Source organism: Crassostrea angulata, chromosome 8 (genome assembly GCF_025612915.1).
Source record: "Crassostrea angulata isolate pt1a10 chromosome 8, ASM2561291v2, whole genome shotgun sequence".
Classification (NCBI taxonomy): domain Eukaryota; kingdom Metazoa; phylum Mollusca; class Bivalvia; order Ostreida; family Ostreidae; genus Magallana; species Magallana angulata.
This window is the reverse complement of record NC_069118.1, coordinates 55059177-55077048: the sequence shown is the minus strand read 5'-3', so window position 1 is coordinate 55077048 and position 17872 is coordinate 55059177. Positions and strand designations below refer to the sequence as shown.

General features: G+C 32.6%; 1 pseudogene; it reads left to right on the top strand.

Annotated features, from left to right (window-relative positions):
* Positions 1–301: 301 nt before the first annotated feature.
* On the top strand, positions 302–17608 carry LOC128158107 (NACHT and WD repeat domain-containing protein 2-like; annotated as a pseudogene).
* The last annotated feature ends 264 nt before the right edge of the window (positions 17609–17872 follow it).

The following is a 17872-nucleotide window of genomic DNA, read 5'->3' as shown; positions in this document are numbered from 1 at the left end:
TGTTACTAGCTTAAAATCATTTTATATGTAATCATAGTTAATATATATGTCATGCCCCATGAGGCCCTAATTTGGAAAATCTATTCTATTCTATTTATTCAACATTGATGGAGTTGGTTTGAATTTATTTTAGGCCAGGCTACGTATATTATTGGCCCATACCGACGTTTAATCCAGCTTTCGGTCTTCCCTGTAGAAAAAAAGGGCGAGTTTCTGGTTGAGTGACTATCATTAGAAGATTGTTTAAATGTCCCAGGCCCGTAGTCTACTTTCTGATCAATACTGTAAGTAAACAAGCGTGTTGCCATTACACACACAAACAAGCATGGCTGACTATAGCGATCACGCTCAGATACTGAAAATAGTTTTTTACACGTGCTATATTATTAGCGTCGCCGGTTGTCGTGGTAACATGTAATTCACTGAGCATGTACCGAGAATACCTACGCAAGTTTAAGGATGTTGTTCCGGCTGTCTGGTAAGATAACTCTGAACACAGATAAACATCAACTTGATAAACAACATTTAAACTGGGTAAATAAAAAAAGGGCGGTTATCCTTACGTGTTTTAAAGGAGAGATAGAAACACAATTAAAAGTGATATTAAGTTTATATTTGTGCTCACACATAAAGAAATATGTGATGTTAAATGTAATGAATATATTAATTATATGCAATAAATATATTTCAAACGTATTTTAGAGATATTGATTGTTGCATGACCTGATTTGCTTACTTTGTTTAAGACTAGACAAATTCAAATCAATTTTTAAACTGTGTTATTTAAAAAAGAGTATATATTTTTTTTACTGTATCTGGACAAATTCAAGATGGAACGAAAACGTTTCAAAGTTTAGAAGATCGAGAAAAAAAACCACGAGGCGAAAGTAACCCTATATAGATTATGTGATGTATTATCTAATTTTTTTTGGATTTAAGCCGCCGATGTATCAATCATATTTACACAAATCTCAACAAATTACAGAGTTTTCCATTATAGCTTTAAACATTTGCAGTCACTTTGTAGAAGGCCGGGATGCCATTAAAACAGTTGTTCTTACTTCAACTTTAGGATGATAACAAAACTTTAAGGCTCAGGATCGTAATCGCACCTTTTTCGCAGAGAAAACAGCCGAGAATTTGCGATTGTGTGGATGGGAGAATCTTTCTTATTTTTGAATGCTACAATTACACTTCCGAGTAAAACTATCTTTAAAATATATAGTTTATGAATTTTTTATCAGTCACAAAAACCCAGACCCGTCGAACGAAGCGAATACCGATGGAAGAAATTTATCCTACAATTCGAAAAATGGCGGACAACAAACGACTAGATCAGGAGGTAGTGAGGCGCTGGATAAGAGCACTTCTCAGGCAGACGTAAACAATGGCGGCACATCTCAAAATTCTCAAGCGGCGACAACGAACCCCGACCAGACAGGGGAGGTAATCACTATTCCTGTCACCAGGGGGCAGATCACACCGGAAATGGTTGGAAGGGGCAACAAAATCGATTCCTTGACGGACTTCAAGGTTCTGATCTCCCTGAGCATGTCCGGTAAAATTCAGCAGGAGACTGATATTAACCTCGCCCGTCGGGCTTATGACGGAGATTTGTCACTCGAGTACCCGTCGTCTGCAAAGATTGTCAGAATTTTTACCAGTAGTACGTTCACCGGTAAGACTCTATCAACTTTGTCTTCTTATATGATATTTACTTTGATTCAGTAAGGTAACTGTTATTTCACTGTATTGACTTGGAAGCACTAAAATTGCTATGGATGTACATGTATTTTGATAAGTATGCAAACAAGTTTAAAACAATTTTCTTGAATGTGAGCAGTAAAGTCACACTATTTCCAGTCTTGTTAATGAAATCTTACTTTGTATATTAATCAAAGTTATCAAGTTAAAAATGTGATTTATCAATTAAAAAAAAAGACTTTTGTGGTTTTGATTTTTTAAATTATTATCATCGAAGTTAACTTGAATGATTTGTCGAAGCCTAAAAAGCTTGTCTCACTGCAAAAAATAAAACAAAACAATTGCTTCTAAATATATTTTTGATATTTAACAAATGCATGCATTAAATGTACAATGAACTGCAGACACGAAGTTTGAGCGGAACACTTGGATGGAGAAAGCGTACCCCCGCCTAAAGCGATACTGTCTGGCCCGGGGGTACGAGTTCCAAGTAGTGGACATGCGGTGGGGGGTGAGGGACGAAGCCACGGACGATCACAGAGGGACAGAGCTTTGTCTGAGGGAGCTGGAGCTGTGCCAAACCTTGTCCACGGGGCCAAACTTTATTGTAAGCTATGCCACCGAACAATTTTTTTTCTAACATTGACCTCAAAAATAAGGGGGTAAGGGGTTTGGTGGGGGTGATTACAATTAGTTGTCCTTTATATGACATAATGAGAATTGTAGCATTAATTTATTTTACACGAGAAGGTAATTCAGTTACAAAATTTGCTCTAGAAGGATGTTCTTGAATATGCAGATTATTGAAGACCAAATTCGCAACTGATACTTGTCTAAAATGAAGGTAGTAAACAACAGATAACCATGAATTTTCATATAGTTGTATTTTTCTTAAAATTCAATATACTGTTATTTAAAATAAAATCTATAAATGTGTAATTTGAAAAAAAAAATCCATGCAACCTGACAAATTATGCCCACATCGGCTTAAACCTACCATTTGAATTTGAATCAATGTAAATCATTTTTTAAGAAGAACATTTGCAACACTGAACCGTCTATGAAAAGAAATTGTACGACACAAATTTGAAAAAAAAACATGTTTAGCTGTATGATTGTCATTACATTGTAATTAAAATAGATAAAAATTGAACGTGTGATCATGGATTTTGGATTAATTAAGGTTAAAGTATATTTCACGAAGGTGAAAATTGATAAACATTCTAAATATTATATTCGATCTTTGATTTTTAGATATGACCTTGAAATTTTATGGGCATAAAGTCTAAACACTGGTGATGGCTATGTCCAAATTTCAGGTCTTTGCTATGAACGTAACACAAGTTACACATCTAAATGATAGAAGGCTTTACAGCATAGAAATCAAATGTCATTGAACAAAATTCATATCGAGGCATAAATATTATCAAAATGCGCTGTACTTCAATTTTTTTTCTGCATGGAGAGGATGAATATTAATATATTCTTGTAATAAGATAATAGATTATTAACTCTCACTAAATGATAAGCCATTATTTTTTTTATTTGAGAAAATATTTCAAATTTTTTTTCACGGTTGTTTTGTACAAAATGTTCCTTTTTTTCAAAATAGTTTTGTCCTATGAATTGAGGCTGGTCATTCTTGTTTAAAATTCATGCAGTGGTTCAAAGATGACATACTTACACGTAGAGTCTTACTTTTACAAAATTGATTGCAACCCGTTTTGAAGTAGTAACCACAAATAATTTTTTAAAAAACCACGTTTTCTTAATTTTTTAGTCCTTGTTATCTCATAAATATGGTTACACCTCATTGCCAAGAGAAATAGACGCTGAGGAATTTCTGAAAATATTTACCAGTACAGAAAAAGACGACCAAAATCTTCTCAATAAGTAAGATGACGTTATGTTTCATTATTAACCAATTCAAGGAAGTCCTCTTAGAATCCTATATATCTAAGTTTAGATAAACTGCTTTTTCCCGAATAAGATAAATACATTTTTACAATTTTGAATTATGGGTTACCTTAGATCAGAATTGTCTAAATGATTTTATTCCTAAAGAATATATCTAATTCCAAACAAAAATAAATAAATAAGTAAAATAAAACATTAAAGAAATCATATTATTTCAAAACAAGAACTTTATAAAAACCTTTTTAAGAACGCCTTAAATATTTAAAAAAAAATAATTATATAATGAAATATATCATAACAATTATTTCTTTTCATATTCATTAAGATGGTACAAAAGGGACGACAACTCCCTACCACCGGTGTTTGTTCTACAAACTATCAGCAAACTTCTCCCGGACTTCATGTCACGTGACCAGGAAAAAAAGAAAGCTGCCAAAAGCATATGGTGGAACGAAAGCGAGGCTCTTCAAAAACGCTTACGGATGTCTCGAAGAAAGTGTTAGGAGAAAAAGAAGCAATGAAATACATTTTATCTAGTAAGTCAATAATTCAAAGAAATATTCCTAAGCATACATATTTTTCTGTGCGTTAATATTCCATCGGCTCAACTTTATCAAAATATCACGAACAGCTTTTTGCAAGTATGGGTCAGTAATTTGATAGGTAAAATTATATCAAAATTTTATAAATATTACTAGTATGCGTAAATATTGATGTTTTAAATGAATTCTACAGTTACACACTTGGAGGTCCTTAAAGGAGTTCTAGAAAGTAAAGATCCTAGCACCGAATGTCTCTGGTACAAACGTACAATAAAGGACATTGAACACCTGGAACCTAGCTGGCAACTTTCCAGATATATTGGTAAGTTAAAATGAATTATCATAAATGAGTTTTCTATTTATTTCCATTTATTAATCTATTGTGGGCGTTAATTTGCACTTATTGCCCAACTGACACAACATATTGCTCAAAGTAGTTGACACAACATTTTGCATAAATGCATTAAAGTGATAGGAATGGCTTTTAAAGAATTCTCATTAAATTGATTTTTTATAAGAATTAGTAACATGTATGTGTATTTTTTTATGAAAAAAAAAACCCACCAAAAAACAAATCATGCATTTTGGTCGTCAAAACCGATTCATTTTTCTCATAATTCTTAATATTTTGTTTTTCGTCTCTAGAATGTCTAGGTCCTGTAGAGAAATGGCAAAATTCTCGTCAACTTTTGGGTAAACTGAAACAAAAAATGTCCGACATTTTACCTACAAGCAACGTTCAAGAATATAATGTCTCCTGGGCGGAAAAAGGTTGGTAAATTTTCTTCTTTAAGTAAGTTTTCTACAGCGTCGACAGGAAAAGCATTTATTTTAGAGAAAAAGGGAGGCAGGAATCCATTCTGGTGTTAAACTATCTTCTATTTAGTTTAAAGTATAAAAGTAATATTTCGGTTAAGTTTTGTAAAAAATGAGCTGAGGAAAAAGAGAAGCAGAGATAAAATACAATAACAACTAGCAAAACCAAAACAAATGCAGAAAACAAAACTAAAGCAAAACAAAAATGAAAAGTACGAAAAAAAACCCCAAACAAAACGAAATTAAATGAAAAAAAAGAAAGAAAAACAAATGGTGTTATGTGATATTTTTGATTAATAAATGATCATGAAACATCTCGTCTATTCACTATTGTACAGGTATAGACCCAACAAGAGCTGACCACGCCGACTATCTGAATCACATAAACGACGACTTTGAGCAGAAGATGATGAAGATGATAGGTTCAGCTATCAACAAGAGAGAGAATGCAGGGACACAGGAACCTCTTTTGCAGGAGTGTCTCCAGCATCTTGAGTTTTGTCAAAGGAAATCACAGGCCTTTGGACGAAGTGATGATCTCCAGGTAGAGAGGCAGAGATGCCTAAACAGTTGAATATCTGTAGTAGTGATTATAGAGAAAAACAATGCTGACCCAACTTGTTTGAATAATGACTTCATGTTTTAACAATTGCATTTTAAGTTTAAAGGTCATATGAAGCGATTTTTAACACTATGATTTTCTTTCATAAATATAAAGCTTGGTATAAACAAATGTTAAAATACGTGAAGTAAGACTTTTTTGCCTTTGCATTACTTAGAAATAACCGTGCAAACTCAGCACCTGAAAAAATTCTTCCCCGCTTATCGTTCTTGATTTTGTGGATCTATGACGTCACACAGACCCACCGATGTAAACAATGCATCAAAACTAGTGTAATTTTACAGTAGTTTATCGATTTGATTTTAGTAATTTTTGCATATATGAACGTGTCTTTCTTTTCAAATGAGATCATTTGATTTCGTAAAACAGATGACTTAGTTTTAATTGATCGTTAATGGATAAATCTTATATCAGCTTATCACCAGAATAAAATCAAGATGAAGATCCCGTACTGCAGTGAAAATTTAACGAAAGAAATGCTCCAACATTAACAGCTGATTATTGAATTATCCTAATCCTTTTGAAATAGAAACATCATTTTCTTCTTCGACACGCACAATGATTATGCTACATTCAAAGGGAATTAAAGCAATTTCATTCATTTTAATTGTCACATAAAAAAGTACAGTATAAGGCAGGCCAATGAAAATGTTTGAGGCATTGTGTACATAGTTTGTATTTATTTCTGACTTATTGATATATACATGTAGCAATATCTTTAGAAAATACTTTGTGTAAACGTGTATTAAAGTTTTATTAAATTAGATCGCGGAAATATGGCATTTAAATTAAATGTATCGGTAAAATTAATCGGTTGTTTGATAAAAATAGTTGGGAACGAATGTGAAGATAATCAACAGATTTTATCAAGATAATAAAAGAACGAAAGAAAAAATTACGGAAGAAAGTGAGATAGAAGGGATCTGTGAGTAAACACCGCACATACATTGTACACGTTGTAAAATCAAAACACCGCACATACAAGTACACGTTTCAAAATCAAAACATTTGAAGAAATTTCTCTTAGACTAAAAATAAACAATATAATCGTGAAGCGAATGAGGCATTACGAGGCCTATATAAGTTGTTTAGAAAAAAAATCTTAATGAATACTGCATGAACGTGCAAATGGGGAAAAAAGATCACTTATTTTTCAATTTGACAATTTCATTAAAAAGATTGAATTAAAACATATATACATGCATATATTAAAATTATATTATACTTGCATGTAGATCTATGAAGAAAATCATTCATTCTCCGTGCAGTCTTCTAACTGAATATGTACACGCTATCAAATATAAACTCACACGATTTCATTTCTTGAGAAAAAAAATACTGCCGTAGTTGATTATTGTATAATTATACAAGTTTTTATATAAAATAGTATTTTTTTTCTTTTAAAATGATGCAAAATGACATGGATATTTGTATTCACAACATAGCTTTATAAGGCCATTGGGTCTTACTGACGTCATAAGCAAGGGAGGTAAGCCGCGTAAGTCTATGTTCCTTTTCCCGATTAAGTGATTTTGATCGACTGTGGCGGTCACATTTTGCATAAAATATTCAAAAAACAATGTCAGTCTTATTAAATAGGCACTTATGAAATCATTCACGTATATAACTCAATATGGTCAGGATATCGTTTCATATGACCTTTAAGAATAAGTAAATATAACTGTCAACTCAAATTTACGTTTCTTTTGGTGTGACCATATTGGCAGAAGACTTTTTAAATTATTAAAATGATTATTGATATGTCACATTCCCTACGCTTTAGAAGATATTTTTGTAAGATGACCTATAATTACAAATGTTAACTTTGTTAATTATCAGTGGCAAAATGTTTAGCCTTGATGCATATCAAACAATCTCACGACTGATACTTTTTATTGCCAAAAGGACAAGACTTTCTCTCTTTCTTTCATATGTCTCTTTTTTCCAGAAAATAAAAGCCTATCTAGAAGGAACAAGCAGTTTACCTTTTGTTGTTCACGCAACTTCCGGATCTGGAAAAACGACAGTTCTTGCAATGGCGGCCTCCAAAACAAAGGCTTGGTTATCTGCCAATGTTTCAGTTGTTGTTAGGTATGTTGCAACGCGTATTTAAATATCATCAATTGGTTTTGTTATAATAAAGAGGATAAAATGACGAAGTTTTTGATTTCTTATAAAGATTTGCATTCATATTTAAACTTGATACCTTGAAAAACGACTTCATTTATACATAACGTTTTGATATTTATAACTTTAGAAATACCAAATTAATGCAAAAAAATATTTTATTTGACAAACAATAGCTCGATGGTTTAAAAAAATAAAACCAAATGAATTAAACTGCCTAAAGGATTTAAAAAGTCACAAAATTTTATACCCCATAACCCTAATCAATGATTTAACAGTACCATGATTATTTTACTAATGAATGAAACGAAAATCCTGATACGTACAAAACAAAATAGCCCATTAGACAAATGTTATCTTTTTTCACATGTCATAATACTATAATTATTTGTAAGAGTAGTGAATCATACTTTACATTCTAATATCCCGGAGACGATTTGGCAGAATGTGATTGTCTTTTAAAATACCTTACATAAAGGTATATAATCCGAGTAGTTTGTTGCACTTTTGCAATATTACGCTACTGTAATTTATCTTTTCTATCTTTCTATAGTAATTTTTGCATTTATTAAGTGGTTAAAAATTTTTGCAACATAAAATGATCATGGGTGAAATAAGAAATTAGCAATTTGAAATATATTTTTATGAATACATTAATATTTGCTTTCACAAGTTATTTCTACATCGCCTTTCTGATAAAATTTGACACTATTTGTAAAAACCGAAGAAAAAACGCCACAGTTAACCTTTACCTTTCGTCTTTTTATCAGATTTGTTGGCACAACCTCCGAAAGCACGGATTTGTTTCCTTTTCTGCAGAATCTCACGCAACACATTAAAAAGGCCAAGGGGGAATACGCCTTTAGAGTAGAAGTAGGTGTTGATGTGTGACCATTACATTTATCTCTATTTGTCTGCATGAGCACGGCATCACTGCCATTTACTAACTGCGTACATCAACAATCTTGCTTTATATTCAAATATATGTTCAGTGCAAGTAATGGTCAATAAACGACCTCACTGAAAAACAAACAATGAACCGAATATGTAACACATGAGAAAATTACTATTTTCAATTGTTTACAAACATTGGTAAGAACGCAGTCTGCATTGCTAATTCTAAATAAACCGAGTCAGTGGTATTTGTGAAATGATCTGAGAGCTTGGTCTTATATTTTTCATTTTTGTCAAATCAATTCAGTGGTATTTATGAAATTACCCGTTAAAACTAGGCCGTATTAATATTCATAGTTGAATCAGTTCAGTTTTATCATAGCTAATCTATTTTGATGGTTTTTTGAGCAAGACGAATTTTTTTTAATAAGGTCGGTTGTAGCTGAACTATCTCAATGGTATTTGTACAGGGCGATCTGAAGCGCCTGGTGTCCGAGTTCCACGCTAGCCTTCAGGGTGTCCGACCAGACAGACCGTTAGTCATCTACATTGATGCCCTGGACCAGTTCTCGGCGGGCAATGCTGCAAGGGAGCTATTTTGGCTCCCAAAAATCCTTCCAGACAGTGTCAAACTTGTTGTGTCCACTTTAGAGGAAGCAAAATATGAATGTTTTCGGAAACTGAAGGTATGATTCTAACGTCTATCATTTTCTGGAGAAAGTAATATTTTCGTTTTTTAATCTTTTTTTTTAGGAAACGCTCACTGTCTTTTCACCAAAGATCGGGTCACTTTACACCAATTTCCCTGACATTGAAATATGAATATAAACAATTTCTTTACAGAGTTTCATAAAAGACGAATCCAACTTTCTGCATGTGAAACCTTTTACAAAAGATGATGTCCAACATATAATTACAAACTGGCTTGAGAGTGATCGTCGAATCCTGACTGTTGAACAGCGCAACATGTTGTCTTCCGCTTTCAATGAGTGTCCCCTGGCTCTGTATCTACGACTATCATATGATACAGCCAGCTCATGGGCATCATATCATTTTGGAGACGAAATCAGACTTGAAAAGACGGTGCGAGCTAGCATCAACGAATTGTTCAGAAGATTAGAAGTCATGCACGGTCAGGTTTTAACTTCCAGAGCTTTTGGCTATATCACGGCTGGTAAGCATAACTGAAGAGTCATCTGCCTTCCAATGATAAATATTGCCAAGCATTTAAGAATTCATTTCACAAATAATCGCACACAACGGGTATGGTATTTTTTATATTTGTATTTTTTAGCCATATTCTTGCATTTATAATATGCGTCTGACAGTCTTTATTTTACGGTTTCCCGTTCTCTCATGCTTCTGTCTTACGTCTAACGATTATATGATTGTAACTTAGGGTTTTTTATTACCAATTTTCCTTGAAGCTAAATCGGGGTTATCAGAGGCAGAACTTGAAGATATTTTATCATGTGATGATGACGTATTGAATGACGTATACATGTACTGGACGCCCCCTATCCGTCGGTTACCGCCGTTACTTCTGGTGCGACTGAAAGCTTCATTAGAAGACAAACATTATTTAGGTATGACTGAGATCAGTTACTGAGTGTGAAATAGAGAACTATTCCAAAATTGTTCCATACCAATCATGACCATTTTTTCTTCTAGTGAAGCGTGGAGTAGACGGCGTTATTGTCATGTTCTGGTACCACAGGCAATTTTATGAGGCCGCCTACGAACGTTACTGCGATCCCTCAGTGAGCCTCATCATTCACACTGGAATAGCAGACTTCTTCAGCGGAATTTGGGCACAAGGTAGAATTAATTGCACAGCTATTCATCTAAGGCCATTTTGCATTTAAAGTTGTGTTAGAAAAGAAAAGGTAAAATCTGTTTAATGCCTATGATGTTCTATGAAATTATCAGGAGAAAAATATTTCATTTGTTATAGGAAATAAAAAGTCATACACAGACCTTCAAGGTCATTTGGATGCATCAGATCGCCAAGTTGTGGAGCAGCCATTTTGTATTGCCGATCGTTACAACACACGTAAACTCAATAATCTGGCATATCACAGAATTTTGTCACAGAATCTGAATAAAGCCAAAGAAGATTGCTTATGCAACTTTCAATTCATAATCCATCGAATTAAAGGCACCTCTGTTAGGTAAGAATTTAGTTAAGTGTGCAAATCTTTCTCTACAGTTGCCGATTAACAATTGTTAAAAAGAATAGGATACTTTTTCTTTTTCAGGCAGCTTATGGAAGACTTTGAACTTGCTGGAGATGTCTATCCCAACGATGAATCTATAAATTATATAGGACACGCCCTAAGACTTTCCCAGAGTGCCCTGATTTATGATGGTGACACCTTGGTGTCCCAAATGTTAGGACGTTTACCTTCAAATGAGGTTAAATATTCAGTCATAAATTCCTATGGTTTCTTATTCTTACGATGATTTTTGTTTATCTCTAAATTGAGATTTAGTTGTACAGAATCGTCTCGCTGTGACCTGTCTCTTTTCAAATGATTGTTTTTTGAGTTCTAACACTCTATAACACACCTCAGATGGATTGTGACTGTGTCACGTTCTGTTAAGCAGTCTCCTTCTAATAAATCTTCTTTCACGAGTTCTTAAAAATCTCATTCTTACGTGACTTCCTATACTATGTTTTGTGTGGGTTAAATGAATATAACATTCTAACTTTTTAGCAGGCTTTGCTGTGGTATATTGAAAATAGTCACATTCTTATACATGTTCACCCTAGTTTCCTGTGCTATGTTTTGATTTCCATATGAAGTTCTAACAATCTCCACACAGGCACCCAACATTATATATTTTTCTCATAATAAAAAATATACCCCTATATAATGATACACAAGGAACACATCTCCGCCATATGTATTAAGGAGTTATTTAAGACTGCCACTCGACAAATCTATTTTTTGGTCCTGTTTGTCTTTCGGTCATTCTTAAACATCTTAGTTTTCTAACAAGTTAACCAAATCAGCAAATTGCACGAGCAATTGATAAAATACATGTATTCCCCTTACTCTGCATCTTCTACTTCAGAATGCGATAACTGGCTAAATTGAGAACGGAAGTTATACCAACATGTAAATGGCATTTACCCGCACAGTATGTTTGTGTTGATAATTTAAAATAAAATTTTATGCGTCTAGCAAATATCTGAAACTGCAGATACAATATTAGAGCTATTATTTTTTTTAAAGAAATAACCGATATAACGCGCTGTATTAGTTGAATTGACATTGAGCTTAAATTCGAACGGAATACAGATAATATTAGTACTTTTAATTAAAAATTAAGTTGACATGACTGCCCAAGAAATTTCCAAGATGGCAGCGTTGTTTACCTTGTGTTTTATTAGGTAGAAGGTAGTTTAAATTATGAGATCTGTACATACCGTCAGGTGCGTGTAATTCTAATGTACTTCGAGTTCATTAAAGCGATCTTAATACAATAAAAAAGTGAAAATTAATTCTTTTTATTCAAACGATATCAGTTTTCTGAGGTTGTAATGGGTTTTTTGTGTTTTGCTTCAAAAGGAACTTGGACACGATTTGAGCTCAACATCTTTAAATTCTATTTCTACATGTTTAGTATCTAGAATAGTAAATTTTGGCATTTTGAATAATTTGTCAAAATGTTTAGTTGTAAGCAAAATACATAGTTGGAAATTCTTTGTTATGTAATCAAAGCTCAAGTTTTGATTTGTTTACAGATGTGTGGTATTGGAATGAGTTTCAATCCAATGTTGTTTTTCGTGAATGATATCATTTCTAAACACATTGGATCAGATTATTTTGTTTAACACGAGTTATTTTGTCAGTGGAATGGCAATATCTGTACTTTGCATTATTTGTAAACAAATCTAAGATTTGAGCTTTGCTTGCATAACATTGATTTCTTCCCTCTGTATCTCGCATGTAGTTTGTCATCTTACATTCAAATGTTAGTCAATCATTCAAAATGCATAAGTAAGCAATTTTAAACAAAACAAATAAACAAATAAAATTTTGATCTCAAATCGTGTCCAGGTCCCTTTAAACATTCATTTAGTACCTTCGACTACGTCAATACATGTTAGTAAGCTATCGTTTAAAGATTTTTTATCAAGTTGTATTTTTTAATTTTGTTTTTGACTATAAAGTATATTGTCTACAAAAAAACATTTCAAAAGAAGTTTTAAGGTAGCTTTTTTGTTTAACCGATATAGTTTACAAGAGATTTCCTGAATCAATGTGAAGCCGCTGGGGTACCTTACCTGCGTTCCAGCAGGTGCGTGTTACAACAGACGGGTGGACAGCTACAATGCGCTCTTCACGGCGACGATGACGAGGTGTGGTTTTTGGACATGACAAAGGATGGAACAACGATCGTTTCAAGTAACTCATTGGTTTTATAAGACGATTTCACAACATTTAGACGACACTTTTTAACGGAGTTTGTTTATCATATTAAAAACTCCAAATTTTTCATGATTTGTTTTAATATGATTTAATCTTAAAAGAAACTGGTTAGAAATTGTTATTTTTGAACTATTAACGTGAAATAAGTATTTTCTGAAAAAACTGAAGATATTGCATTTTTTTCATAAGGTGCGGCTAGCAACATAGTAAAACTATGGAATGTCAACAAAGGCAAGCTCATCCGAAGCATAGATGACCTAGATAAAATGGTCAGAAATGTCCACTTCATCAACGGAGATACCAGGATACTAGTTAGAACCTCCAATTCCCTTGTATGTCTCACCTTGCTTGGAGATGCGATATTTAGAATTCCATTTGTCCAGCACTCTTTGTATGTAATAGGCGGACACGAGAAAAGAACTCTATGTATGTATAAGGATGAATGGCTTCAGTTCTATGACCTGACCAATGGGACGTTGAAGCACCGACTAACGATTCAGGGCGTGGCATTGACTGATCCCAGGGGGTACAGAGGTATGGTTGTTCGCTAATGTGCTGTGCCTTTCGAAGGAGTATTGTATTCATGTTTGGTTAGGGTTGTATGTAAGAGGAAGATATAAGTCATATTGATCCTTTACTGAAAAAAACCCTCACAATCAAAGTTTGAGTAAGGTTGATGAACAATATTCTTTTGTTTATTTTTGATTTTTTAAGCAGTTTGTTATAGTAATATATAGTTTATTCGCACGCATTCTTTACGTTTAAATTTAATGAGTATTGATTTTACACGTTTGAATTCATAATTCTTATAAAATTCATTGTATACATGTATCTTTGCAGATTTTGCTCATTCCTTTAGACTTAATCTTAACTACAGTAAGTATTTTTGAGAACAAAGACTGTACTGTACACAATAGATTAATCATATACATGCAATGACATAATTTTTTCTTTCTTTCTCACATACTAACTTTTTCATCCCATATTACATGTAAAATAATTATAAAATGTAGGGTAGTTGCTTGAGGCAATTGTGAAACAGAATACCTAAATAAGCTGTTAAACTACAATCCGTGAGAAAAAGAAAGAGAAAAAAAATCACCCGTGGGATATACTAAATTAATGTATTATTAAACTTTTGTCACATCTAAAACTGCCAAATGGTTAATTAAACCGTTCCATGGAGACGATGTCTATTCAAATTCTTCAATTTCTAATATTTGAATGTATACCTAACTTGTCCATTCCTTATCTTTGATTTAAATAGTGTAAGAGCCCTGAAAATATTAGCGTCTTATTTTGTTTTTTTTTTACATGAAAATATGTATTTCTTTGTATATAAAATTACAATAAAGTACATATATTATCTTTACACGGTTAATTTATTCCCTATATGTTTGCATTTGATTATTGATATAACTAAAAAATAACACTGCCCTGGACAAATTGGCCAGTTTCAAGGGGTTTTTTTGGCACCCACTCACAGTTTCTTTAAAACTCCCTCCTTAAAACTCTTAAATCCCTTGGATGTTCACAACGGAATTTAAAGTCCAGTGGGAATTTTATTCTTATTTGATAGGAAATCATTTAAATTATATAGGAACATTGTTTTATAAGAATAATAGCTTTTCCTTGGGTTTTATTAAAGGCAAATGCTTCCCATTACATGTGAAATGCCTCTAAAAATAAAAGCGGTTTTATTCGTTTTAAGCAATGGTCAATCATATGACAGTTGAATTATTTTGTCACCTTTGAATTTTACTTAACTATCTCTGATACTCACCAATATTCGATAACTCTAAATTATCCGGAATGTTTTAATTCCTACAATAGATTTGCCTTTTACATAGACACATTTGATTAGTCTTAAAGTTTTAATATTGCGCAAAACCATTCAACGAACTGCTTGGCTTAGTGGCTCCACGGAGATCTATTATCTAGAGATAAAGGCTTTCGAGTCACCGATGCACCGGTACAACCGTTTTTTATTTCAAATTTGATATTAACTTGTATACGTCATTTATTCCATTATATTCAACGTGGCCAAAGATGCAATAACTAACTAAGTAAATTGCATGGATACCATTAAATTTTTGTTTTGTTTCATTTATAATGTTTAAAGGATAAATAACATTTTTATAATGAATAAAAAACTTTGAGGCTGAGGATCGGAGACCTTTGTCTTTAGTGGCAGACAAGGAAAGGACAGATTCAACGTCTTAATCTCATGGGTTTTCTTTTTGCGGTTGAATTTGTTTTTCCAAGGTGAACTAGTGTATCATTTATGTTATAAAAATATGTACATAATTCAGAAAATCAGGGTCTCTATTTATTTCACAGGCACACAGGAATTGATGGCACTTGTTGACAATACTTCAAAAAGTTTCATACTACTGGAAATAGATTCTAAAACAACGCCACGGGTTTGCCGTGTGTTTAACGATGATGGAGATGAAGAGGAGCTAGAAATAGACGCAATCGCTATCACCAATGAAAACAGTCATGTGATCGTGTCTTCGTGGCTTAGGAACGATCTCTTGTTCTTTAGCACTAGAACTCTGGAGAAAACTCGCGTAATCAAAGGCACATATATATATATATATATATATATATATATATATATATATATATATATATATATATATATATATATATATATTAAAAGCTAAACAATATTATGGTCGAATGAATGGTTGGTAGCATTCCAATTATATTGAGAAATTGTAAATTCCGACAAACTTATTTAACGTAGCTCGCGGGTTTGCTGACGTCACAATAGGAATCGACGTAAAGAGTCGACCATCATAGTAAACTCATACATGCTTTTTTTAAAATGACAAATGAGATATTTAGAAGCTTAAAAGGAAATATTTCAAAAAGCTTAAATGCAGTTTATTACTGTTTCTACAAACATTTATAATATCAAGTGCTGAAAATTTAAAGATGTCACATACTTTGTCACATTTTGTTCTATAAAGTAAGAGAGTGCGTTGGAACTCTTCCATTTAAAATCATGTTTTAAAATAGACAAGTAAATTAATTGAACCGTATGCATTAAAATCGGGGTTTTTGTTTTTTTTTTACAATTATGACTTCCGTAATTTTAACTACCGATCAATTTTTTCAAAATTCTTTTGGCTTATACGATTACAAACTTATTATGTCAGTAGTTGCCTGGCATTTTTGTTTTGGCATTGATTGACTCAGAATTTCATAAAAATAATAGCAATTTTCTGTATCTTTACAGCCTTACATTAATTGCATTTGTGCATTTGATAACATTCACAATAATGTCTAATTAGTATTTACAAGTTCTAAAATGTGTTAATCAGTTAGTCTAGTCAATAAATGCATTTCAATTTTTGGGTTCTCAGACGTAATGAAATGATGACGTCGGGCTAACGTCGTAATGAAAATATAAGGTTTTGAGAAATCTTTTAAATCTTTAAAGTTGTTTTGCAAAAAATTGGCCGAGAACACATACTGATTATTTTTTATGAATCGATTCATAATTATCTCCTCTGTTGTTGTGTTGAGTATAATTAATTTCGTCTGAATCGTTTAAAAGTTTGGAGTATGGTTTTGTAATGCGTTTCTCGAGTAAGATGTGCATTTTACTATATATTTCATTGAAATGGCGTTGCTTGATTTTATCAATGACACTGTATTTGAAACACGATAAGATTATTACCGCGCAGACGAATCTCAAATAAATTTTAGAAATAAAACTCTGAAACCTATAAATCAAGTGGACAAATTTTCAAGGTAGGTTTTCTCACAAGCAGGTAAACCCGCGAGCTACCTTAAATAAGAAGTTTTAACGTTTTAAGTATTTTACTATATTTCAGGTCTGAAGACAGACTTTTCTGAGAAATTTCAAATTTCATACGATGGCAGATATCTTTTCTTTCCTTCGAAGGAACAAATTGTTATTTACAACTTAGAAACCCAGGAAAGAAAAGCGATATTACGTCATGCACACGACATCGCGGTCGTCCGTACCGTAAACATGACCAAGTTTGTCACTGTTTGCGGAGACAATAGTATTTTTATTTGGAACACGGCTATTGAGGAGATTAAAGGTCAAAAAGAAGGATTTATTGGGACGTCTGTCAGGTTATTTCATGCATTTTTACGGTCTACTCTGTATATTTCAAACTCTCTGAAGAATATGTTATGGTTCAATGTCCATTTCGATAAAAAAAAAAATAGGTAATTTTCTAGAATGAATTACAATAGCCTATTAAAAGTCATATTTGCACAACATGTTAAATTGTTGAAAATAAGATAATTATTTCTTTTAGAAAATAATTTTTGCAAGGCTTTTATTTATTTGCAAAATGGCTTTAACATGTTTTACAAAACATTTGGATTTACGGAACTAATAATTGATTATGGCATTTCTTTTTTACAGCCACTTATTGAAGATACCAAACAGTTACTACGTGGTAACATTGACCAGTCACAAAAATGATTTCTACATCCAAGTGCACGATGTGAAAACGGGCGTCAAAGTTCGACAAGCTAAACTATTCAATGACCATCAGGTTTGTGCTGTTGCTACTGTAAATTTCTAATTAAACGCGATGAATAAATATCCGCGTTTATTTTTCGGACATATGTAAACTACATGAATCTGTGATAAAAATTAAGCTATCGCGATTTGATGGAAAAAGGTTGAATCGAGGAATTAAGTACTTGCATCAAATATGGAATCTACAGTATTCTGAACTACTCATTTGTTTGCTCTAAGTTTCAATTATTTCTTCATTTATATGTCCAATTAGGAGTTCTGTTTCTCACAAGTTATC